This window comes from Apis dorsata, unplaced genomic scaffold (assembly GCF_000469605.1).
Source record: "Apis dorsata unplaced genomic scaffold, Apis dorsata 1.3 scaffold_157, whole genome shotgun sequence".
Classification (NCBI taxonomy): Eukaryota; Metazoa; Arthropoda; class Insecta; order Hymenoptera; family Apidae; genus Apis; species Apis dorsata.
The window spans coordinates 745,633-766,025 of record NW_006263447.1 but is presented as its reverse complement, the minus strand read 5'-3'; the positions used below and the strand labels follow the sequence as shown (position 1 = coordinate 766,025).

The following is a 20,393-nucleotide window of genomic DNA, read 5'->3' as shown; positions in this document are numbered from 1 at the left end:
TTTTTTTTTTTTTTTTTTTTTAAGACATTTTTTCTTCGCGTTTAATTCTCAAACATCTAATTTCTAGTCAATTCATCAAACTTTCAACTTTCAAAATTTTCTCACATCATCAACCACCTCCCTATCGACATAATTTTCATCACAAGCCATCGAATCTCCAAACAATAGCTCCCCCAATCACCGAACTTTAAATTCTACAGATCCACTCTCCACCCAAGGTGAATTCCTCCATTTTCTCTCGACTGCACCCGTACAATACCGCAAAATGATTCCTCGCGGGATCCCATAGAACACTAGAAACGTCGAAATGTCTCTTTTATTCCTCGCCTACCTTCAACGAGCTACTACTCCAAAGTTCATGCTAATAAAGTTACAGCCACTAATAAAACCACGTGTCCTCTCCTCGTGAAAAGTTCATCAAAGCGCGTATCGGGACGATTATATCGCAAACCATCGGTTCAATATCAAATTTTTTGGCTTCGTCGTTCGATATTCCTGTGACGCATACGATTTTTTCACATTTTTTTATTGTATTTCCTTTATTTTTTAACCGTTAGTAGAATCGCTATTTTCATGTATCGTTTACTCGGGACTCAAGAGAATTTCTCGTTAAGGTCGTTTAATTAATTTTGATTGTTTGGTTGGATTGTAGAAGAAATATAATCTCGTCGTTGAGCAGTTTGTTTTGGGGAGTTGTCAGGAAATTTTTGTTTAATTTGTACTATTAAGTAACCAAGAATATTTTGTCGTTTCTTTGTCGTGGGGGAAAAAAAAGATGTTGAAGAAATGTAGAAGGAATTTTTTGTTGAAATTTACTCTATTCTTGCTTTGCTTAAATTTAATTGTACTGTATTAGTGACTTTTCATGGATTTGAAATACTAGAATACTTAGGAATTTTAAAATAATTTCTTTTTAATATATATTAAATATTTCTATCATTTAAAGTTTCGAGTAAAGTGTTTTATTTGATAAAAATAAAATATATTTCACGAATGATTTAGAATTCGCAAAATATAAAACGATTATTAAAATTAATAAACGGAATATCAATAAATTCTTTTTACATAATTGAAAATTTCAGTATTAACAAAACATCCATCAAAACCGTTAATTAATAACTTGTTGTTACAATTATTATTTATTTTTAAACACACGTATATCCAAATCGATAATTCGCCAATTTATATGATCGAATATCCGAGATTGTCATAAGGCAACAGATTGTATTTATTCGATTCATTATTCATTCATCCCATTGTTTCCACAATATCTAGATAATCGTTTTCAACGTGTGAATAATTAGAAACAAAGGCAAAACACGATAAAGATAGAATCTTTCGTAAATTTATTGAGCGAATTATTCATTGAATAAACGCTGACGTTAAATTAAATTGTTAAAGAGAAAAATCTATTGTTCAATCCCCTTAATTATTTTCACGATTCGTGGCAAAACGCGAGATGAATGAAAAATTTTGTAAATTTTGACAAATAAATCATTTTCCTCGATACAAAATTAAATATATAATATTAGAATCAATTATTAATATCAGAGTATAATATTTAATAATAATTGATACAAAAATTTTAATAATTCTTTCGTCGAGCGAATTTTATTTATTGATCATTTAATATTTAAAATCAAAAGAAAAAAGAAAATTATTCTCAACCAATCGCAATTATTTTCATGATCCATAGTCCAACGTTTCGCGTCTTCCGTTTGCTTATTCCGGCCGCGTGACCGAATCCTCCTACTTCCTGTTTCTCTCACAGCTCGATACCTCGATCTATCGTTATTAATCGATCTATTGGCTTCTGTCTCCTGGATCATTCGGCCAATGATCCATTGATGCTCTCGACGTTGATCTATATCCTCTGTCTGTTTGATTCCTCCCTAACGAATCGTCGGAAACGCGGATACCTGATGAAGTTTCGACGTGAAGGGAACCGGATGAAAACGTTCCGGCGAGAATCCACGTGAGAATCCATATAATTATCTTGTTGACCCCGATACGATACGTCTCTAACATCTGTGAAGAGTGGGTTTGCGTGTAGATTTTGTTGTTTTGACATGAGAGAACATTGATTAACACGCTGATTAACTTGTTTTAAAATTAATAATTGAAATAATACATAGGAATACGATTATGGCATTTTTTTTTAAAAATAAAAGTAATATTTTGTTGAACGAATTAATTGAATAACGGTTGTGTGAGAAAGTTATTTAAAATTGATAATATAAGAATCTCTCTTTAAGAGATTGAATCATAGATTTATAGAAATATTAGAATTAAAACAAAAATAATAGGTATGGATATTTATTAGTTTAGAAATGTCTATTATTTAGTGGATGGAAAACAAATTTTCATTTAAATTTTATTATTTCAATTATGTTATATATGAATTATTATTAAGTTTATCGATAAGTTACAGTGATTGTCTTGAAGAGATTGTATGAAGAGGATTAGTTTGCAGTTTTGATAAAATGTTTGGAAAGGTTGAAAGTATCGATTTAGTGGTTTCAGGAGTAGGAAAGTTTCCGAGATTGAGAATTCTGGACTCGAATTAGTTCTAAGTTTTAAACATGTTGATTCTGATAATATTTGATCAGAAAATATTATGTTAATCACGAGACTATGATCAGTGTATCAATTTTTTCAATTTTTTTTTTAAATTGATTTTCGAATTGAATCTCATTTTCGAATATAATGTTGTTCATTCAATCTAGAAAAGAATCAAATTAATCTTTATAAATCAATATATGAATCATTTTTATTTTTTTAATTGCATTACATCAAAAAAGAAAAACTTCTAATATGCATGCCAAAAAAGTGAAAACATCAATCATCATCATTTTATGTTCCTCTATATAATACAGTTTCATTAGAGTTTTCCCTTGATTTTCCTCATTAACTTAAAATACTGAGCAAAGTATTCATAAGTCAAGGTTATTTATTCTCCAATATTCTTATAATGAAAAAGATGAAGGAAAGTATAGATTAGGAAGACAAAAGGAATATGCTGTTCTAGAAAGAAGAAGAAGAAAACAGTGTATTGTCAAAAAAAGATAGATGAAGATTTCTCTTCTCGTAAAGAATAATGAAAAAGAAATAAATCTTTCTTTTTTAAAATTGATTTATCGAATAATCTAATTTACTTTCTTCGCTCAAAGAATATACAAAGATTTTTTTTATAAACAATTTCAATGTTTAAAAGCACAAAAATATCGTCGCATTGAACGTGTTAAGCGACCTGAAAATTCCAAGAAGTCATCCCTCGAAACAAATTAATCTCCACGTTGGTAGACAACCCTTTTTTTTCACCCCCTCGTGCAAGGCCGTCACACGCGTCGTACAAATTTCGAAGGCCATAGACACCCCCCGCAAACGACGAAGGTGAAGATCAGAAGAGTCGCAGCGTTAACGAAGACGCGTTTGAAAGTGTCTACGCGTCGCGTAGAGGGTTGAAAACGCACGGTTCGAAAGTAGAGGGTACGCGGCGACGGAATAAACGAGGATTCGCAGAACGAGTTTCGTTCGCCGTGCGAGCACTCGGGCACACCCTCCACTCCTTTTCGCTCTCTTTCATTTGTCTCGCGTCGAGTGGCTGCCGACCTGATCCCAATTAAAGCGAACAGATAGACGAAGGGGGGGGCTCGAAGGGGCTCGAAGGGGATGGAAGTGGTAGCGACCTTAAAACAGCGAGATCGTCGCGTTAGATCTGGATCCTTTTGAATTTACGTGGATGGAGCTTTTTTGGCGGGCGAAAATGTCGTTTGTGTTGAAACAAACGCGAAAATTAGGATGAGGGGGAGATGGATGAGGTATTATATTTTAAAAAATGTTTATGCAATTCTGTTTCTATAAATGGTAAATTTTTTTTAAGAAAATCAGGTAATAGGTTTTCATTGCTTTTTTGATTGTAAGACAAGGGGTTACTTTTTAGTTTGAGATATGTGAAGTCAATTATGAGTTTTTTGAGAAATTTTATTGATATTTTATTTTGATCTTTGAAATAGAATGTGATTTTTATTAGGAAATTTTATTATTGGAATGGCAAAAATAGAATATGTTTTAAACAAAATTGTTTTAAAACAAAATTATAAGATATTATATTAATATGATAAAAATTTTATTAAATCTTATTAATTATGAATAATAAGATTTACTTTTTTTATCCACAAATATTCTTTCTTGGCATTTTTTTTACTATTTATCGTTATTTCAATATTTATATGCTATAAAAGATTTCGAAGCAAATATCTGCTATTTGAATAAGTTCTGCATAAAAACATATTCCCTATTATTTGAAAAATCAATTTTGCCTTTTATTTAGTTACGATTTCCTCAATCTTTGAACTTTTCTTTAGTAGATTCTTCGAAACGAATAACGAACAACCGATTCTCGAAAGAATCCACCCAATAAATTCTTTTAAAGAAAATCCTGCTTCCTTCGCACGAATTCTCAAAGAGATAAAGGATCTTCACAGACAAAGATTTTTATTCAAAAATTAAAACAGATAATGCTCGAGCAGTTCCAACCAATCATATTTCTTTTTGGAAAAAAAAAAAATATATATCTAAATTTGTTTAATTTCTCAAAATGACAAATTTTTAAAATCGATATTATATTTATAATTTTTCCACGGAATAATTACTTTAATAAAAATTTGTTTTCTTGTATTTTTTTCTTTCTTTCTTTCTTTCTTTTTTTTTTTCCATTATGAAACTTTGATTATCCGAATAAAGAACAAACTGAAAATGAGAAAAAGTGAGGAGAGAACTATGCTAATTTATTCTACCTTTTTTTTTTTATTCTCTTTCATCTCTTGCATTAGAATTCTTTCCTGCGAATATCACGTGAAATTTCGAATTGGAAGGATGAAATGTTACCGGTATCCGCGGTGAAATTTGTTCGACGAACTTTTGGTCGCGTTTTCACCTTTCTTCCCCGTTTGCGGCTTTCATCTTTGACCGCACATATTTTCCAGGGAACGGGCACACCACTGACGTTCTGGTTTAAACGTGGCATACGTTTCTGAGTAATTGTGCCAACTTCGGCCATTAGGTCTTGTAATTAGTCCCCCCTCCCTCCATGTTCGTTACAGGGTTACGGATTAATTCGAATCGTTACCAGTGTGCATGGTACGAAGACAATTTTGTGAATAAAATTCACAAGAACAATATGAAAAATATTTTTTATTCTTAATTTTTTAAAGGTTTTTTTCTTTTTTTTTTAGAAGAATTGTAAAAAAATTGAGAAAGAATGGTAATTTATTTCATTGTGGCCATAAGTAATGAAACTTTAATATAAATTTATTTAATATGTTAATGTCCACGTAAATATTTATTGTTTTTAATTAATCGTGTAAAAAGAAATACATTTCATTGATTTTAATTTTGATATTTAATGTGAGGATTTAAAATTGTGAAATTAATCATGGCATTATTTTTTTCTTTAAAATACATATTAAATTCATAGAAATCAGTGAACAGTATTGTTTTTATTCAAAGTATTACTTTATTTAAAAGCATTTTTTTTTCTTTTCTCTCAATGATAAATCAATAAAAATTATACAATTTTAAAAATTGCACAGATTTCGTTCTTTTTTAAAAAAAAGAAAATTCAAATTTGGTTCAATTTCGAAGTTTCTTTTACTTGTTAATTCTAAGCTAATAAAGCTTGAAAAATTAAGCTTAAGCTGAAAATCCAAGTTTTCTCGAATCGTGAAACTACGGTTCCACGTAAGAATCGAGTCGGTGAACTTAAAACGAACTTAAATTGTCGAATCCCAGGAGGGAAGCTAGTACGGTTATTATTCAACGGCATGGCACATTTCGTTTCCGCGATCCAGTTTCGAAGTTGGAAGGAAAGAGAGAAGAGAAACTAGAAGGATGAACACGAAGAGGAACAGAGAAAAAAATCTTATTGTCCCAGAGGTTTTCCACAGGATCAGTCAATCAAGGAATCTTATTTTTGGATTTTTTTTCTTCATAGTTGAACAAATGAGAGAAATTGAAAAATGACACGAGAGTAAGAATATTTTAATGAAAAGATTGAATTCTGTGAAACTTAGAAACCAGATTGTAGATAATTTAAGTGTTTTGCCTAAAGATTAATTTCAAATAATTGATATTTACAAATTATTTCATTATTTATCAATAGAAATTAATCTTTAATCTACTTTATTTAAACGAATTAATCCAATATATCATTTTTATTTTTATTTTATATAATTTTATAATATCTTTCTTACTAATTCTTTTCATTAAAAGCATTATATTTGTATGTATCATCTCGAAATTTAAGTTTGAGCAAAGCTAGATTCATATATCTGGCAAGATCTAGAAAACTTGGCTTATGAAATCCAACTTACTTAACAACTAAGAAGGTCATTCTCATCCCACTAAACACTTCACTTTCATAGTTCGCGTCAGTCGCTCTTAGTTTAAGTCAGAAGCTCGTCAAGTTGATTTCTGCCTTCAAACTTTGTTATAACTCGTGTTATAGCAAGAAACTGTTGCTGCGAAATATATTTATTGTTCAAACTTGAAAACTAATTTTACCCTCGTCTGAATTTCATGGAAACACTTTTAGTCAGAATATTGAACCGCCTCGATCGTATTCCGATTGCGATCGATCAGAATAAAATTGAATTTTTCTATAGAATTTCGAGAATTTGAAGTATTTAGAATATCAAAATATCGAGGATTTTAAAATATCGAAATCTAAGTTCGAAATATTTGAAAAATTACTGTTATTAATTTCGTGCTAAAGTTACGATGAAAACTAATCTATCGAAAATCGGAACATAGGAATATAGATTGAAAAAATACAGAAATGTTGGAAATGAAAATATGGAAAACTGAGATATCGCGAGAAAATTAAACTGTCCAAAACTAAAATCTCGAAAATTGAAATATCGACGATGAAAACATCGTACAACGTGGGATCAGAAATAAAATAAAATATCGAAAATTAAAATACTGAAATTATCAAATGAATTAAAGTATTGGCACAAATAATAAAAATTAGCATTCTGATCCAAAATAGATTTAAATTTCTCAAAAAGGAATTTTCTCGCCTCTTCATCTCCAAAAACGATCAACTTTATAAAAAATCAGAAGGAGATCGTAAGAAAGAGATCTATAATCGAACCAGGAACACATCTTATAAGTAGAGAAGATTTATTTCGATCGGTTTAAGGCAAAAAAAAAATGTTTAATTCATGATGGCGGTAATTTAGCAAATGCACGACGCTTGGTTACGTCCCGCGCGAATCTCACATTTCCATAATTATTTCAAGACTCGAAGGCTTTATAAATCGATTACGGCCGATAGAATGTAAATTGCCGAATAAGACTGGCAAATCTTGCCGATCGTTTCGCATTACGCCATTTCTTCTATTTTTCTTTCCTTCAATTTTACTCTTCTTCATCTCATTCCTTTTTCTCTTCGTTTCATTGTACAATATTCATCTCCCTTTCTTATACTTTATTTTTCTCTCTGTTTTCTTCTTTGTCTCTTTTATTTATGTTTCTTTGTTTGTGTTTCATATTTCCATTCATACACTTACTATTTTCTTCTTTTCTCTCATCTGTTTATTTTCTCCCCCTCTCTTTCTCTTCCTCCTCATTGTAAATTAATACTGTACTTTATCTTTTTTTTATTTTCATTCATGTTTCTTTCCACTTTACCATTTACATTCTAATTTTATTTTCTTTCTCTTTATTCTCTTTTTACATTATTTTATAGATATTTTATAGATAAGATATATTAATTCCTTTTTTTTTCATGTTATTCTTCTTTTCCTTGATTAATTTCCTTTGTAATTAGTATATATTTTCTTCTATTCATTCTTACTCTCACTCTTTTTTATTTTCATCACTTTCCCTCGTTTTTTTTCCATATTTTTTAATCATTTTTTTATTTTCATAGTTTTCCCTCTTCTATTTATTTAAACCCTTCGCATTTCATTCTCATTTCCCTCTTCCATTTCCCTAGTTCACGACTCGTTTCCGCCGTGATTCCTACACTATCTCAAGTGGTATCTAGTTAACGTTGCACTCCTCGTTCGAATTCCTCGTTCACAACGTGCTTCGTAGCTCGAATGCTATATTAAACTGTCTAAAGATCCTCTCGTGCCGATTTGATCGTCTTCGACGTGTCTTATTTTCAACTCGAGAAAGGGAAAAATCGACTGAAATTCGAAGCAGATTCTTATAGCGTGTTAAGCTTGACTTTTTTTTCACGTTTCTTTTTCCAGCCAGATATCGAACATGATCAGGAAAAAATATATATAGAAAAGAGCATTTTATCTCCGAATTAAAATATTGTTTGAAAATTATTTTTTTTTTTTTTAATTCCGTCGTCATCCAATAAGAAATTTCTTTTGTGCAATGGATTGTACGTAAAGCAATGCATTTTTAATGCAAGCATAACGATATTAAATTTTTTAGCATTGAATTTATTCGGGTCATTGGAAATAATCATTTTATATTTTTATAATTGTATTTATCCAAAATACATTTATAAATATTAAACTGAGATGAATAATGATCGAATATATTTGAAAATCCTCGACAAATTAAGCATTTTTATGTTTAAATTAAACGAAAAAGAACCTACTGTATAGAAAAATACATATATTAATAAATAATCTTTAATTTTAATAAATTTTTAAAGTGTAGGACCAAAGACACAAGTCTATTATAATTTAAATATCTCGAGGTAATAAAAAAATTTACCATGAAATTCTATTTCCAAAAATACTTTATCTTTTCGTTCTGTTAGAACACCTTTCTTTCGAAATACAGTCAAAGCAACCATTATCCTCTCCATTATCCCTAAAAGCTTTCTTGGCGCGATCTTCCCCAGGTTTTCAAGAAAACACAAAGTCGAGCGCAATCTCTTTCTCGCCAGGATAATCATCGCGCCTCTAATTACCTTATCAAACGACCACAGCCATTTTCCAAGGGATTCCAATTATTTTCCCTGTCAATATTTCTCCTTTCTCTTTCAAAAAGCCTGATTTCAATGAGAAATATCATCAGAAAGATTTATCTTTCGTTTTAATTAATCTGCTACCTAAACTTTTCATACTTTTGTCAATAATAAAATTTAATAGAATCATTCAGTGATTCATTTAGTGATTCAGGATTGAACAAATGAAAAAAAGAAATGATCATTTCGTATAAAATAAAAAGATACATTTGAAACAAAAATTTCTTTCAATAAATTTCAAAATCTTATTTGAGAAATAGTTTATAGCTAAACAAATGATTATAAATAACAAATTTTCTCTGTGTTTAAGAAATACAAGATCTTGAAATTAGGAAATGCATAAGGTAAAAAGTAGAGGATTACAAATTCTGTTTTACAAAAAGAAAAAGAAGAAATATATTTTTTAACTATCCTAATTTTTATAATTATAGTTTCCAATGATGTGCCATACTTCCAATCAACTTTGGCCTATAATATTTTAACGCTGCCTCTATTATTTAATATCCCTCTGAGAGGAATCCTGTCAACGATTCAATATTGCTAGAACATATTCATATAAAAATAATGAATTTGCATAAACAAGCGCGATCTATCTTTCATCTTATTGGACCACGTGTGACAAGGATTGAAAAAAAAAAAAAGTTTCGCGTTTTTAATATTCGCGCATATCAAACGATTTTTGAAGCAACCAACCGCAGTCTGTTGTATCTATTCAATTTCGTTTCGAAGTTCGCCCATGGCTATCGTTTTATTCGGAACTTTTATTAGAGAGCCGTTCCGTTTCGAGAAATTTCAATTACTCATGGACCACGGCCGGCTGGTGAATTTGCTGAAATCGCGTTTTTTTCATGTTTCTTTGACGCCAGTCATTTAGGCCATCGATCATTCGTTTAATAAATTTCATTTTTCTTATGTTTTGAAAATTCGAGATGAATACAGGATCTAAAATTAAGGTGGCACGATTTGATTACGATAATTTTTTATTTTTTAAATATTTACACATCACGAAATATACAATTCTTCAAATTTTGATAATTTTATAAGTTTTTGTATTGCAGAGTTCATCGAAGAGAATTTTACACAAAAAGATTGATCGTCCATTCTTACGTTTGTATAAATTATTATTGTTTTCACAAAGACGTTTGTTAACAATCCTGATATTTCTTGGATAATTGAGCGATTCGTATGAATAATTATCTCAAAATACATTTAACAGTAATGGAGCACATAATCTGGAGATTGGAATTGTGATTTCTGGTCCCAGGTTTCAAACACAGGCCAACGAATTTATCCTTATGTCCTCGCGACCAGCGAAAAATTGTAATGGCCTAACTTTTCCTCATGTACTGGAACCATCGAAATTATTTTTATACGGTTATTCTCGAGCAAAAATTTTAGATTTAGATCGTCAGATATTGGATTCCTTTTTCCTCCCTTCTCGTGAAAGAGAAATCGAATTCGCCACAAGGGGCGAATTTTATGGTATTTGCGAAGGATTTAATTGGACGAGAAAAATTGAAAGAAGGAAAGATTTCAATTGTTTTGGAAATGATGTGTTTGGATTTATATTTTACGTTTATGTTTGTGAGCCCGATCGATTCTGAATTAAAACTGAATTTTTATCAGACGGTGAAAATATAGAGATTCGTTTAAAAAACATCCATAATTTTGAAACATTGAAAAATGTAACTCCGAGAGAAAATTTTTGATCATCGTAAATAATATTTTTCTTTGATTTTTTTTTTTTATTATCGAAATATTTATTTAAATATATAAAGTTTAAAATACTTTATTTTCATATTTGTCTTGTTTGACTAAATTGAATTTAACAACTTTTTAACTAATATATAATATTATAACATTTATTAAATATATTTAACTACATTTTCTGCAGTTTCTCTTTTTATCCATATTTAAAAAACTGGAAATTTGAAGCAATATCTATCATAGAATATTATAAAATCAATTACAATTATCTCAAAAGACGGAAAGAAAAATTTTAATAAAAATATCCTCAACACCCATATATAAATTCTTCGTGTATTTTATATTTCAAAAAGAGAAAAAGAAGAAGAAGAAAAAAAAGAAAGCAATATAATTCTACTTCCACAACTAATCCCCATCAAAAAAGAAAGATTCCTCCAATTTCACAGTCGCATCGCAATTCTCGTTTCCACGAATACTCATATAGTTATTAACGAGCCACGAGAAAATTAAATACCCGCCCTCGTTTCATCTATTCCCAGGGTTAATCGTGTTCACCCCCGTCACCATTTAAAATTTCCCTCTTTTCGGTTTAATTCCCCCTCCTCCCCGGCAGAGCTTCAGACGCGACGATTATCATTCGGATTGTTGTTCTTCCATTAACGCTCCACGAATTTAAACACCGGCCTTGATTTTATTATATTCGCGAAATTTCTCGTCCGAGGAATCATCCTCTCCTTTTTTTTTTTTTTTTCTTTTTTTAATCAACGATCCATCTTTCGATCTCTCTTCCACTTTCTTATCGATCGTGTAAATCGGTCCGTATCTAATGAATTTTAATATCCGAATTATCCAGAAATCGGTATTTATCGCTCCATCGAAAAGATAAACAGCGCGGATTTATTAACGTCACGTCGAATCCACGCCAATTTCCTCTTCCTCTTCCCTCTTTGCCCTCGTTTTCCAACTATCCCTTTTTTTTCTTTGCTTCCATTTCTTTCTCCCTCTCTCTCCCTCTCCCTCTTCGGTCGTTTTCTCCTCCTTTTTTTTCGCTCTTCGTGCGTTCGTTGTTGTTTCGAGCGGCGAAATTGGCCCCCCTCCCTATGAAAGTCTCGCAATTTATCGTCGCATCGAGGGGGTAACGGGATGCGAATTTTTCATCCCCTGGCGCTGGTTCGTGATTCGAGCGGATCCACGTGATCTACGAATTCTTCTTTCTGATCGCTCTTTGATGGCATCGAAACGTCGACGTTCTCGCATCAATAATCCTTTGTCTAGAAATTGCGAGATCTTTTTTTTTTTCTTTTTTTTTTAACCTTTATTTATTCTTTTTTTTTTTTAGGGAGAGAGGAGTTCTGCCGCGCGAGTTTTTATCGCGGTTGGCGCGATGGAGAATTCGAGTCGAGAATTTTTAACGCTTTTTTGAATGTCGATGGCATATTGTGGTGTGAACACGATTTGCTTTTATGGAATAATATATACGATCGAAATGCACGTAATATAGATGAATTTCTACGATACAGCCACACTTCTTAACACGTGATATCACTTTATCAAATTTTGTTCAAAATTAAATAACAACATATTTTTGTTCGTATCATCTTCAAGGTATCAAAACATATCAAAAATCTAAATCAAATCCAAAGAGATTCAAAAACGAAGAAACATCAATAGAATCGTGTGAATTAACACCGAATTAATTTCATCCCTTTATCAACATCCTCGGAGAAACAATAAGAAAACAGCGCAGCAAGAATTTAATCGCACATCGGTGAACAACGCGAGGAAGAATTGACGCTGAATTAACTTCACTCCGAAGAGAGAAAGAGAGGAAGTCAAAATCTCCGCGCGAAGATCCTTGAAAGACACTTGGCCGTTAACGCCTCTCGGAACTCCGACAGTCGACAGTCCGAAGAAACATCGCGGAAGTCCGAGATCCTGCTTAAAACTTTCCCTTCTGCTTCGAGAACCGAATCGGGGAATTTCCGTTGGGGGTTGAATTTTTCATCGGGAACAAAAGGATTCTGGTCTTCCGGGTTTAACGAATTAGCGGATTTTCGTTATCCAATCTCCGTGTCTCAGACCGGAAATGTTACGTGGGCGTCGAATTATGCACGTTCGAATGCCATAATTACCAATTAGCATGCGTATCGATACGTGTTGCACCAAATAATCCAAAATAAATTTAATCAGCGATGACGAGGTGTGGAAGATGGCAAGAAGGATGGAGGAAGGATTTATGAATATTCGATCAGTAAGGTTTTTTTTTTTTGAGGAAACGAGCTTTCGACAAGCTTTAGTTAATAATTGAATACAATTTTTTTTTGAAGAAACAAGTTTTCGATATTAGTTAATAATTGAATACAATTAAATTGATGATTTTTAATTATTGGAGATTGAACTACATCTGTGTTTCTTCAAAAAAGGAAAGAATGAAAGTATTTTTATCATTCATCATTCATCGAATCAAAGAAACGTAATGACGGAACAATGAGATTCCCAAGTTGGAAATCTGTGAGGATTCGCTATTATATCAAGAAGATTTCTGTGTGCCGGAGAAAAGCAGTAGATGATCGCTTCCCTTCAAAAGGAACAAGAAATATTCACTCGGGACTCTTGTAACCCCATTACGTTTAGATACTATGCTTTGTCAGTCATCAGGTCTTTTGTTCACGGATCGTGATCGCTTACTCAAAGAAGTCGAAAAGTAGAGAACCTCTGTCTCTTGCTGTTTCGAAATGTTTTTGAGAATTAGAGACACGTTTAATTCGAATGAATTGTTTCGAAAATTAGGAATCCAATTTATTTTGCCATTTTTTTTTATCCTTCTTGAGAATGCAAACTGATAAAGAAAATAATTTACATAAAAATTTAAATGACGTTGATGCGTAAATTCATACAATTTCAAATTTCGTTTCATTTGTTCTTTCTCGTGCATGAAATTTGATATTTTCTGTCTACGGATTTGTAAAAATTTTTAAATTTTAGAGAAAATTTCATAGGTAAAATTGACTAATACATTTTATAGTTTTAATTCTTATTTTAATTCCTAGAAATTAGTCCTCGAATTTCATCATTATCGATACTAGGAAAATAAAAAATTCATCAAATATGAAATTATCAACGATTTTTATTATAAAATATAACATATTTGCTACCTCGGTCTTCTCATTTCATCTCTCTGTTCTTTTTGCCGACTTAATTAAGACATTTTGCAAGATGTTTGAAAACACATTTTTCAGTCAAAGCAAAAATCTTTTAATTAGTACTACGTCTTTTAAACGATGTTTGATCCATCGTAGAGACATGTTCTTAAAAAAAACCTTAAAGAGGAATCTTGTTTAAATATCTTCTGATGTCATTACTTTTTTTTCTTTATTAAAAAGGAAAATGCATATTTTTATTATTTATTTATCATTTAATTTAAAATTTATTATTTTGTCCTTCTTCGTAATGTTATGAAATTTTATTCGTGAAAAGAAGAAAATGTGAAAATTTTTAAGGTCGAGTTTACTATCTTCTCCGTGTATTTCTCGCGGAATTATTCTAAAATTATTCTCGGTGTACTTTGTTATGTTTTATATACGAATGCAACCACGTCGAAATTAGAATATTTTTATAAAAAACTGGACAAGAATCTTTTTTAAAAATTTAAAGATAATATTTTTAGCATTTGGTATTTTTATTTCAATATCTAATATTATCGAATAATAATTCGTTAATTGATAATATTAGTGAATTAGTAGATAATATAAGACATAAGTTATCGTTCTACTAATTATTTTACATCAAATAGAACAGCCATTATAAAATGTACAAAATTTATAAGTAAAACTTATTTGCTTGCACCAAACTATTTTACTTATCAAATTTCGTTAATAATATTATCCCAATTATCCCAAGAGGACTCTGAAATTCTAATATACTCGAAATTCCATTGAAATTTCAACGTAAGATATCCTATTTACATCTACAACATTTATTGAACCCACATAGGCACTTTATAGTGTCAAATCGTCTATGAAACGCCATTCAATTCTTCAACCCCTCTAAAGATCCGCTGGTACCATGATTATGTGGGTCCTTTTCATTAGCAGACCACGTGCAATTTTTTCTTGGAAAAGAATAGAAGAAATCGAACAAGAGTCACATCATTGTGGGTCATGAAACTCGCACATCACACTTACAAATTAAAAAACAGCTGTCTACCATTACTTCACCCCTCGTACACGAATCTTCACTCTATATTATACAGCATAATACTTTATTAAGGAAGAAAGACACTGTATCAATGCATTCTGATCAAAATTAACTCTAGCACCTCGTAACTGCTATTCATGAGAATCAATCATCTTCTTTTCTCGAATTGATTTTCGTTTTAATCCCACAGAATAAGAAGAATAACAATCTATTTTGCTTTTTTCTCTTTCTCTATTGTTTCATTTTGCCTCGAATTAATTAGATTTTCTTTCCTACAAATCGAATTTTCCTGCGATAATAAATATTTAAAGAAAATAGATATTAAGATTTTCTTTTAAATGGAATCAATAAATCGAGCCATCTTTCTGATATGATATTCGAAATATATATATACACGTGTTCATATTAAAATCGAGAAACTTCCAACCATTTCCATTAAGAGACCCCGTTTCGTTTTCATCGAAATCGAGGCGAGATTAATCCCGCCGATTATTGTGTACCAAATGGATATTACATCGAGCAGGAATATTTAACTTATTCAGAATGTTCCTACAGCTCGATGAACTTAATTTATTAAACGATGGGTGGCATCGAGGCGATACTTTCACGGAGACTTATCGTCGTGGATTAAAAAAAAAACGATACGGGATAATCCGAAATAATGGATTAATCGTGCTAAGTGAACGTAAACTCCAAACCTGCTCATTTCTCGAAGAACCATCTTCGAAATGCGATTAGTTCATGATGGAGAACTATAAAAACTTCAATCGACGAAAAGAATTTTTTATGATGAATTTAAGATCGAATGATAATAAGAAAAGAGAGATCGAAAGGAAACTTAAGATTCATTGGTCGAATTTTTCCAAAGATATTGGTAAAATCTATATAAATCTTGAAATTTGAATTAAGAAATTGAAAGAGATTCGATAGATTAAAAAAATTTTATATAATACATAATATTCTAGAGGAATATAAAAATAGAATAACGCAGACATAGAAAAAAAACTAATAAGATAAAATAAAAATAATATGAAATACGAAATTCTACAACTTAATTCAATCATATAGCAAAGAAGGGAAAAAAAATCAATATAATTTCTGTAAATCATACTAAAGATCACATCATCAAAGAGTCCTCAAGATCTCTTGTCAAGATTGACCTCGTGACATAGGCTGCGCCATAATCCACTCTAGTTCTAATCGTGGCGATTTCGCGAAGAAGACTGTACTTGACACCCAGCTCGACAAATTAATTATGCATTCTATCAAGAGGAGCAAGAAAGCAAGCGAACGAGCGGAGAATGGCGAATTGGAGGAAGAGGGAAAAGGAAGACACGTGCAAAAAGAAGGAAAATAAAAGGAAGCTATCTAAAGGATCCAAAGTTTTCACCACTTCCTTTGGTTGAAAATCGTGTTATTCGAGGAAGTTAAACGAGGGTGAATAACATTTTAATTGCCTCGATCAAATTAGACGTTTGTTCTCGTCGCGAGTTGAACAATAAAAGTGGTGTGTGTTCGAGTTTATGGTGTGCTGCTGTTTAAATTTTCTGTGGAGAATGCATGTTAATGGAACTATTTTGATTTGGTTGGCTTCAATTGGTTAATTTGGATAGAATAGAGGAATTTTATGAGGATGTATAAGTTATTAGGTGTTGGAGAATTTATGTGGTAAGTCGTTTTGATGAAATTTATTTTGCATCTTTCTTATTTAGTGGAGAATATTTTGTTTATGAAACACACGTTATTAATACCTATATCATATTCTTATAAAATTTTGTTATTTTTTTAAAAATTTACATAGAAATCAACATAAGCATAAATCAACATAAATAATATAATTTTTCTTTATTACCAAATTTTTAAGAAATTATATTCTCTCTAATAAATCAATTAATCTTTAAACATCTTCCATTTTTAATAATTAAAAATAATAAATTTACGGCATTTCGAAATTATTTGCTTCACTTTTTTTTTTCTTTTTATGTATACTAAATTGTATTTCTTATTTCTTTTGTTTCTTCTTCCCCTTTTCAAATAAATCGCACAACATTTATAAGCACGGTCTATTGATTACAGTTATGAAAGCCGCATTAATTAAGAAACAGCAAGGGGTTCCTTACGTGACGCGCAAAGATGAAACAACCCGCTGTTTTCAATCAAAAACAAATCATCCCGAGAAGGCGTAATTAAATTTGAAAAGAACTAAGGTAAAGTTTCAGTTACCCACGCTGTTCGAATTATAACAACGCATACAAAATTTGCTTATTTTATTCTCTTATTTCGCAAAACGAAAATTTAATTGTAACAGCAAATTAATGATACAAAATGCTGTTTTTCAATCTTAAAAGATAAATATCGTAGAAGAAATCTTTCACCGATAATATCTATACTATCCTGTTGTGTTTATGTTTATGAATCAGTATGCAAATGAAATACTGAATTTCACTTGGCCATACAAACTTCTCTTGGTATTTAATAGAACTTTTAATTATATTACTCGGCGTACAGAAATTTCAAAGTTACTTATCGTAAATTATATTATGGAAATATCGAAAAGAAAACATTCAGGGCTTAAAAATTTAAAAGAATATCAATATTTAAAATAAAGATACAAAAGAATCTATTATTATACGTGGAACTTTATTTTAAAAACTATCTCAAGTTCAATAATCTAATTTTATTTATTAAAAATTATAAATTTCGTTACATGTATTAATATTCCTACATCAACGAATCAAACACAATAAGATTAAAAAAAAAAAGTTAGTCGAAGCAAGGCGCCTCTTTGTGTCGCCTTCATCAGTTCCACACGCCATAAAAATGAAAAAATAAAATAAAAAAAAAAAACTCTTACCAAACTATCACATCGAAGAGGATTAAAAGAACAGATGTACGAGCCACGACTAATTACACGCCGATAACTGGGAGAAGAAGGCCCGCAGGGAATAAAAGAGGCCGAAACACGCGATTAATTTATTATTCGAACACGGTCGAATTAATTTATTATTCGAACACGAAACGAATCTTTGCCGATGACGAGGCTGCCGTAGGAAAAAAAAGCACGACGCTTGAAAAATTAATTATGCATGCAATCCCGGCTTGCAAAAAGGTGTGACACACGTAGATGCACGCAAAAATTGAACGAGGATTCTACTCGACGAGTAGAATGGATGTTGGATAAGAAAAGAACGATGTGGAAAGAAAAGGACGAAGGATGGTAGGAAGGAATGGTAAAAAGATAGAGATTGAGATCGTGCAAGGAATATGGAAGAAAGTTGAGGAAGATTTTCTCTTATACTAATTCGAGATTATTTTATTATTTATCTTCTATAATGGTTAATATGGTAATATATGTAATTGTATCAAGATTATTTCCTTTGATTTTCAACAATAGACTTGAATAGTTTGGTTTTCGATTATGAAAGAATTGGAAGGAATTAGAAAATCATTATATCAAAATAAGATAATTTTTATTTCGAAAATTACTCAATTCAAAAAATCGGAATCTTCTTACAAAAGAATTTTTTTTTTCCATTTAATGATCTGTATTTATTTTTTAGTAACGATAGATTTCTCACGTTAATTCAGAATAACTCCAGTTCATTTGAAAAAATCACATCCATCAAAGAGTAATTCATTCGCAAATTTCAGATCGATTCATAATTTTATTCTGTAAAATGGATCGAACTAAAGGAATAGAAATGGGAATTTGAATCGAATGAAGAAAATGGATGAAAGTTCGTGGACGTAAACAAGGATTAATCAATCATCCAAGAGTGCAAAAAGAAAAAAAGAAAAAGAAAAAAAAAAAAAGAAAAAGAAACAAGCTCTCATTGTGAATCGCGGAGTTGCTCGTGAAATTCAGATATTTTCTATCTCTTCAACTATTCCATTCCAACACTTTAGACATCTTGATGTATGAGTGCGCCCATACACGCATATACATAGCATCCGTGCATAAATCTTTCGACGCCTTCTTCTTCGAGACGCTCGAATCCCGGCAAATGTGTCACCCCTTCGCTGCCAAGATGCACGATCTGTGGAGATACATTATGGACCTTTCTAAAGGTTTAATGCATCGATCTCGGTGATCGGTAGGAATTTGACTGACGGATGAGTGTTTTTAGTTGGATAGTATTAAGAATAGGAATGGAGAAGAATTGCGAAAAGATACATTTGTAACAATTTTAAGGAAAAGTAAAAAATTTTCTTATTTATTCCTTCTCGATAGTAGAAAACAGATATATCTGATCACGGTAATTTGTGTTCTTCTTTGCAAATACACTTACCTGGGAAGGTAAAAAATTTATGCAAACGAATTTATATTCATCACTCGGGAGGAGAACATTCCAGAGATACTCACCTGCAACAGAAAAGTACAAACAAAACTTATGTTAAAATTCGTATAAATATTAATACATTCACTAATGAACTCGATATTCCCCAACAGATTATTCGTGGATACATTCGCATATATAGCTTACGGATGTTTATGCATTTTATGAAAATTTTAAATGTGAAAAGGACATATTCAATTTATCGTTCGTTGATTAACTCTCTAAATTCCTTTCGTTTCAAAAGAAAAAAAAACGTGTAATAATAAAGAAGAGTTGTAATATAAAATAAAAATAATTCGAACAAAATTCAAAAAACTAATGCTGTATGAAATAATAATTTCAAATTAAAAACTAAAAAAACCACGAACAAAGCAATTTCCTGGTTCTCCCTTCCAAGAGGATACTTTCATCGTTGAATAATGCCGAGTAAGTCGAATTACCAGCGCATATAATCAATTTCGCGAGAGCCGATAATTTGGTCGTGCAGTCGCGACCGAATTATCGCGTTTATTGCGCGTGATAACGTTACACGGGAATTGCAGACGTTTCGTTTATTACCGTGGAGAGAGAAGCGATTACCTTTCTTTTCTCGTTGAATCGCGTGTCGGCGCTTTTATCCTCGCGCCAATTATACCGGAAACTACCGCCGGAAGAATCTCTTGCTCCTCCTTTTCCGCCAAGACGTTACGTTTTTACGATCTTTTTAACGCTAATTGTTTTCGATAGTTTGATACTCTGATATCTAAGTGTTTCGCGATATATTTTTACATTTTTGTGACAAAAACCTTGTTAGTGGATTTTTATTTAAATTTCAACTTTAGATTCAATCGAGAAATTTTATCAGGTCCTGTTGCGAAGTAATCTGATCAAATTATTTTTATATTTTTAAGGAAGAACATTGTGTATTGGTAAATAATGAAATTAAAAAATGTTCTTTCTTTATTAATACTGAAAAAAATCTTTTTTGAAGTTATACCTTTAATTTTTTTTTTAATTATTTCTTAAAATTGAAATCCTTCCTTGCAGTGCCATGAAATTTATCGAAAATTAAAATTACCTTAAAACATCCAATAATGATTGTAATTATCGAGCAAGGAATAACAAACAGAATTTGTTTACATATGTGAGGAGAAAAGGATTATCGATCAATG

General features: G+C 31.0%; 1 protein-coding gene and 1 long non-coding RNA gene across 3 annotated transcripts in view; one reads left to right on the top strand and one right to left on the bottom strand.

Moving 5' to 3' along the window:
* LOC102677973 overlaps positions 1-20,393 on the bottom strand; it is a 349,267-nt gene that overhangs the window by 89,539 nt on the left and 239,335 nt on the right. The window lies entirely within an intron of this gene.
* Positions 15,950-20,393, top strand: part of LOC116185316 — a 20,614-nt gene continuing 16,170 nt past the window's right edge. Inside the window, exons 1-2 of one of the 2 annotated variants that reach the window (XR_004150136.1) lie at positions 15,950-16,573; positions 16,982-17,112. This is a non-coding gene — a long non-coding RNA (uncharacterized LOC116185316). Of the gene's footprint in view, positions 16,574-16,981; positions 18,240-20,393 lie in introns of those variants that run through there. The other variant, XR_004150135.1, reaches the window with a different exon arrangement.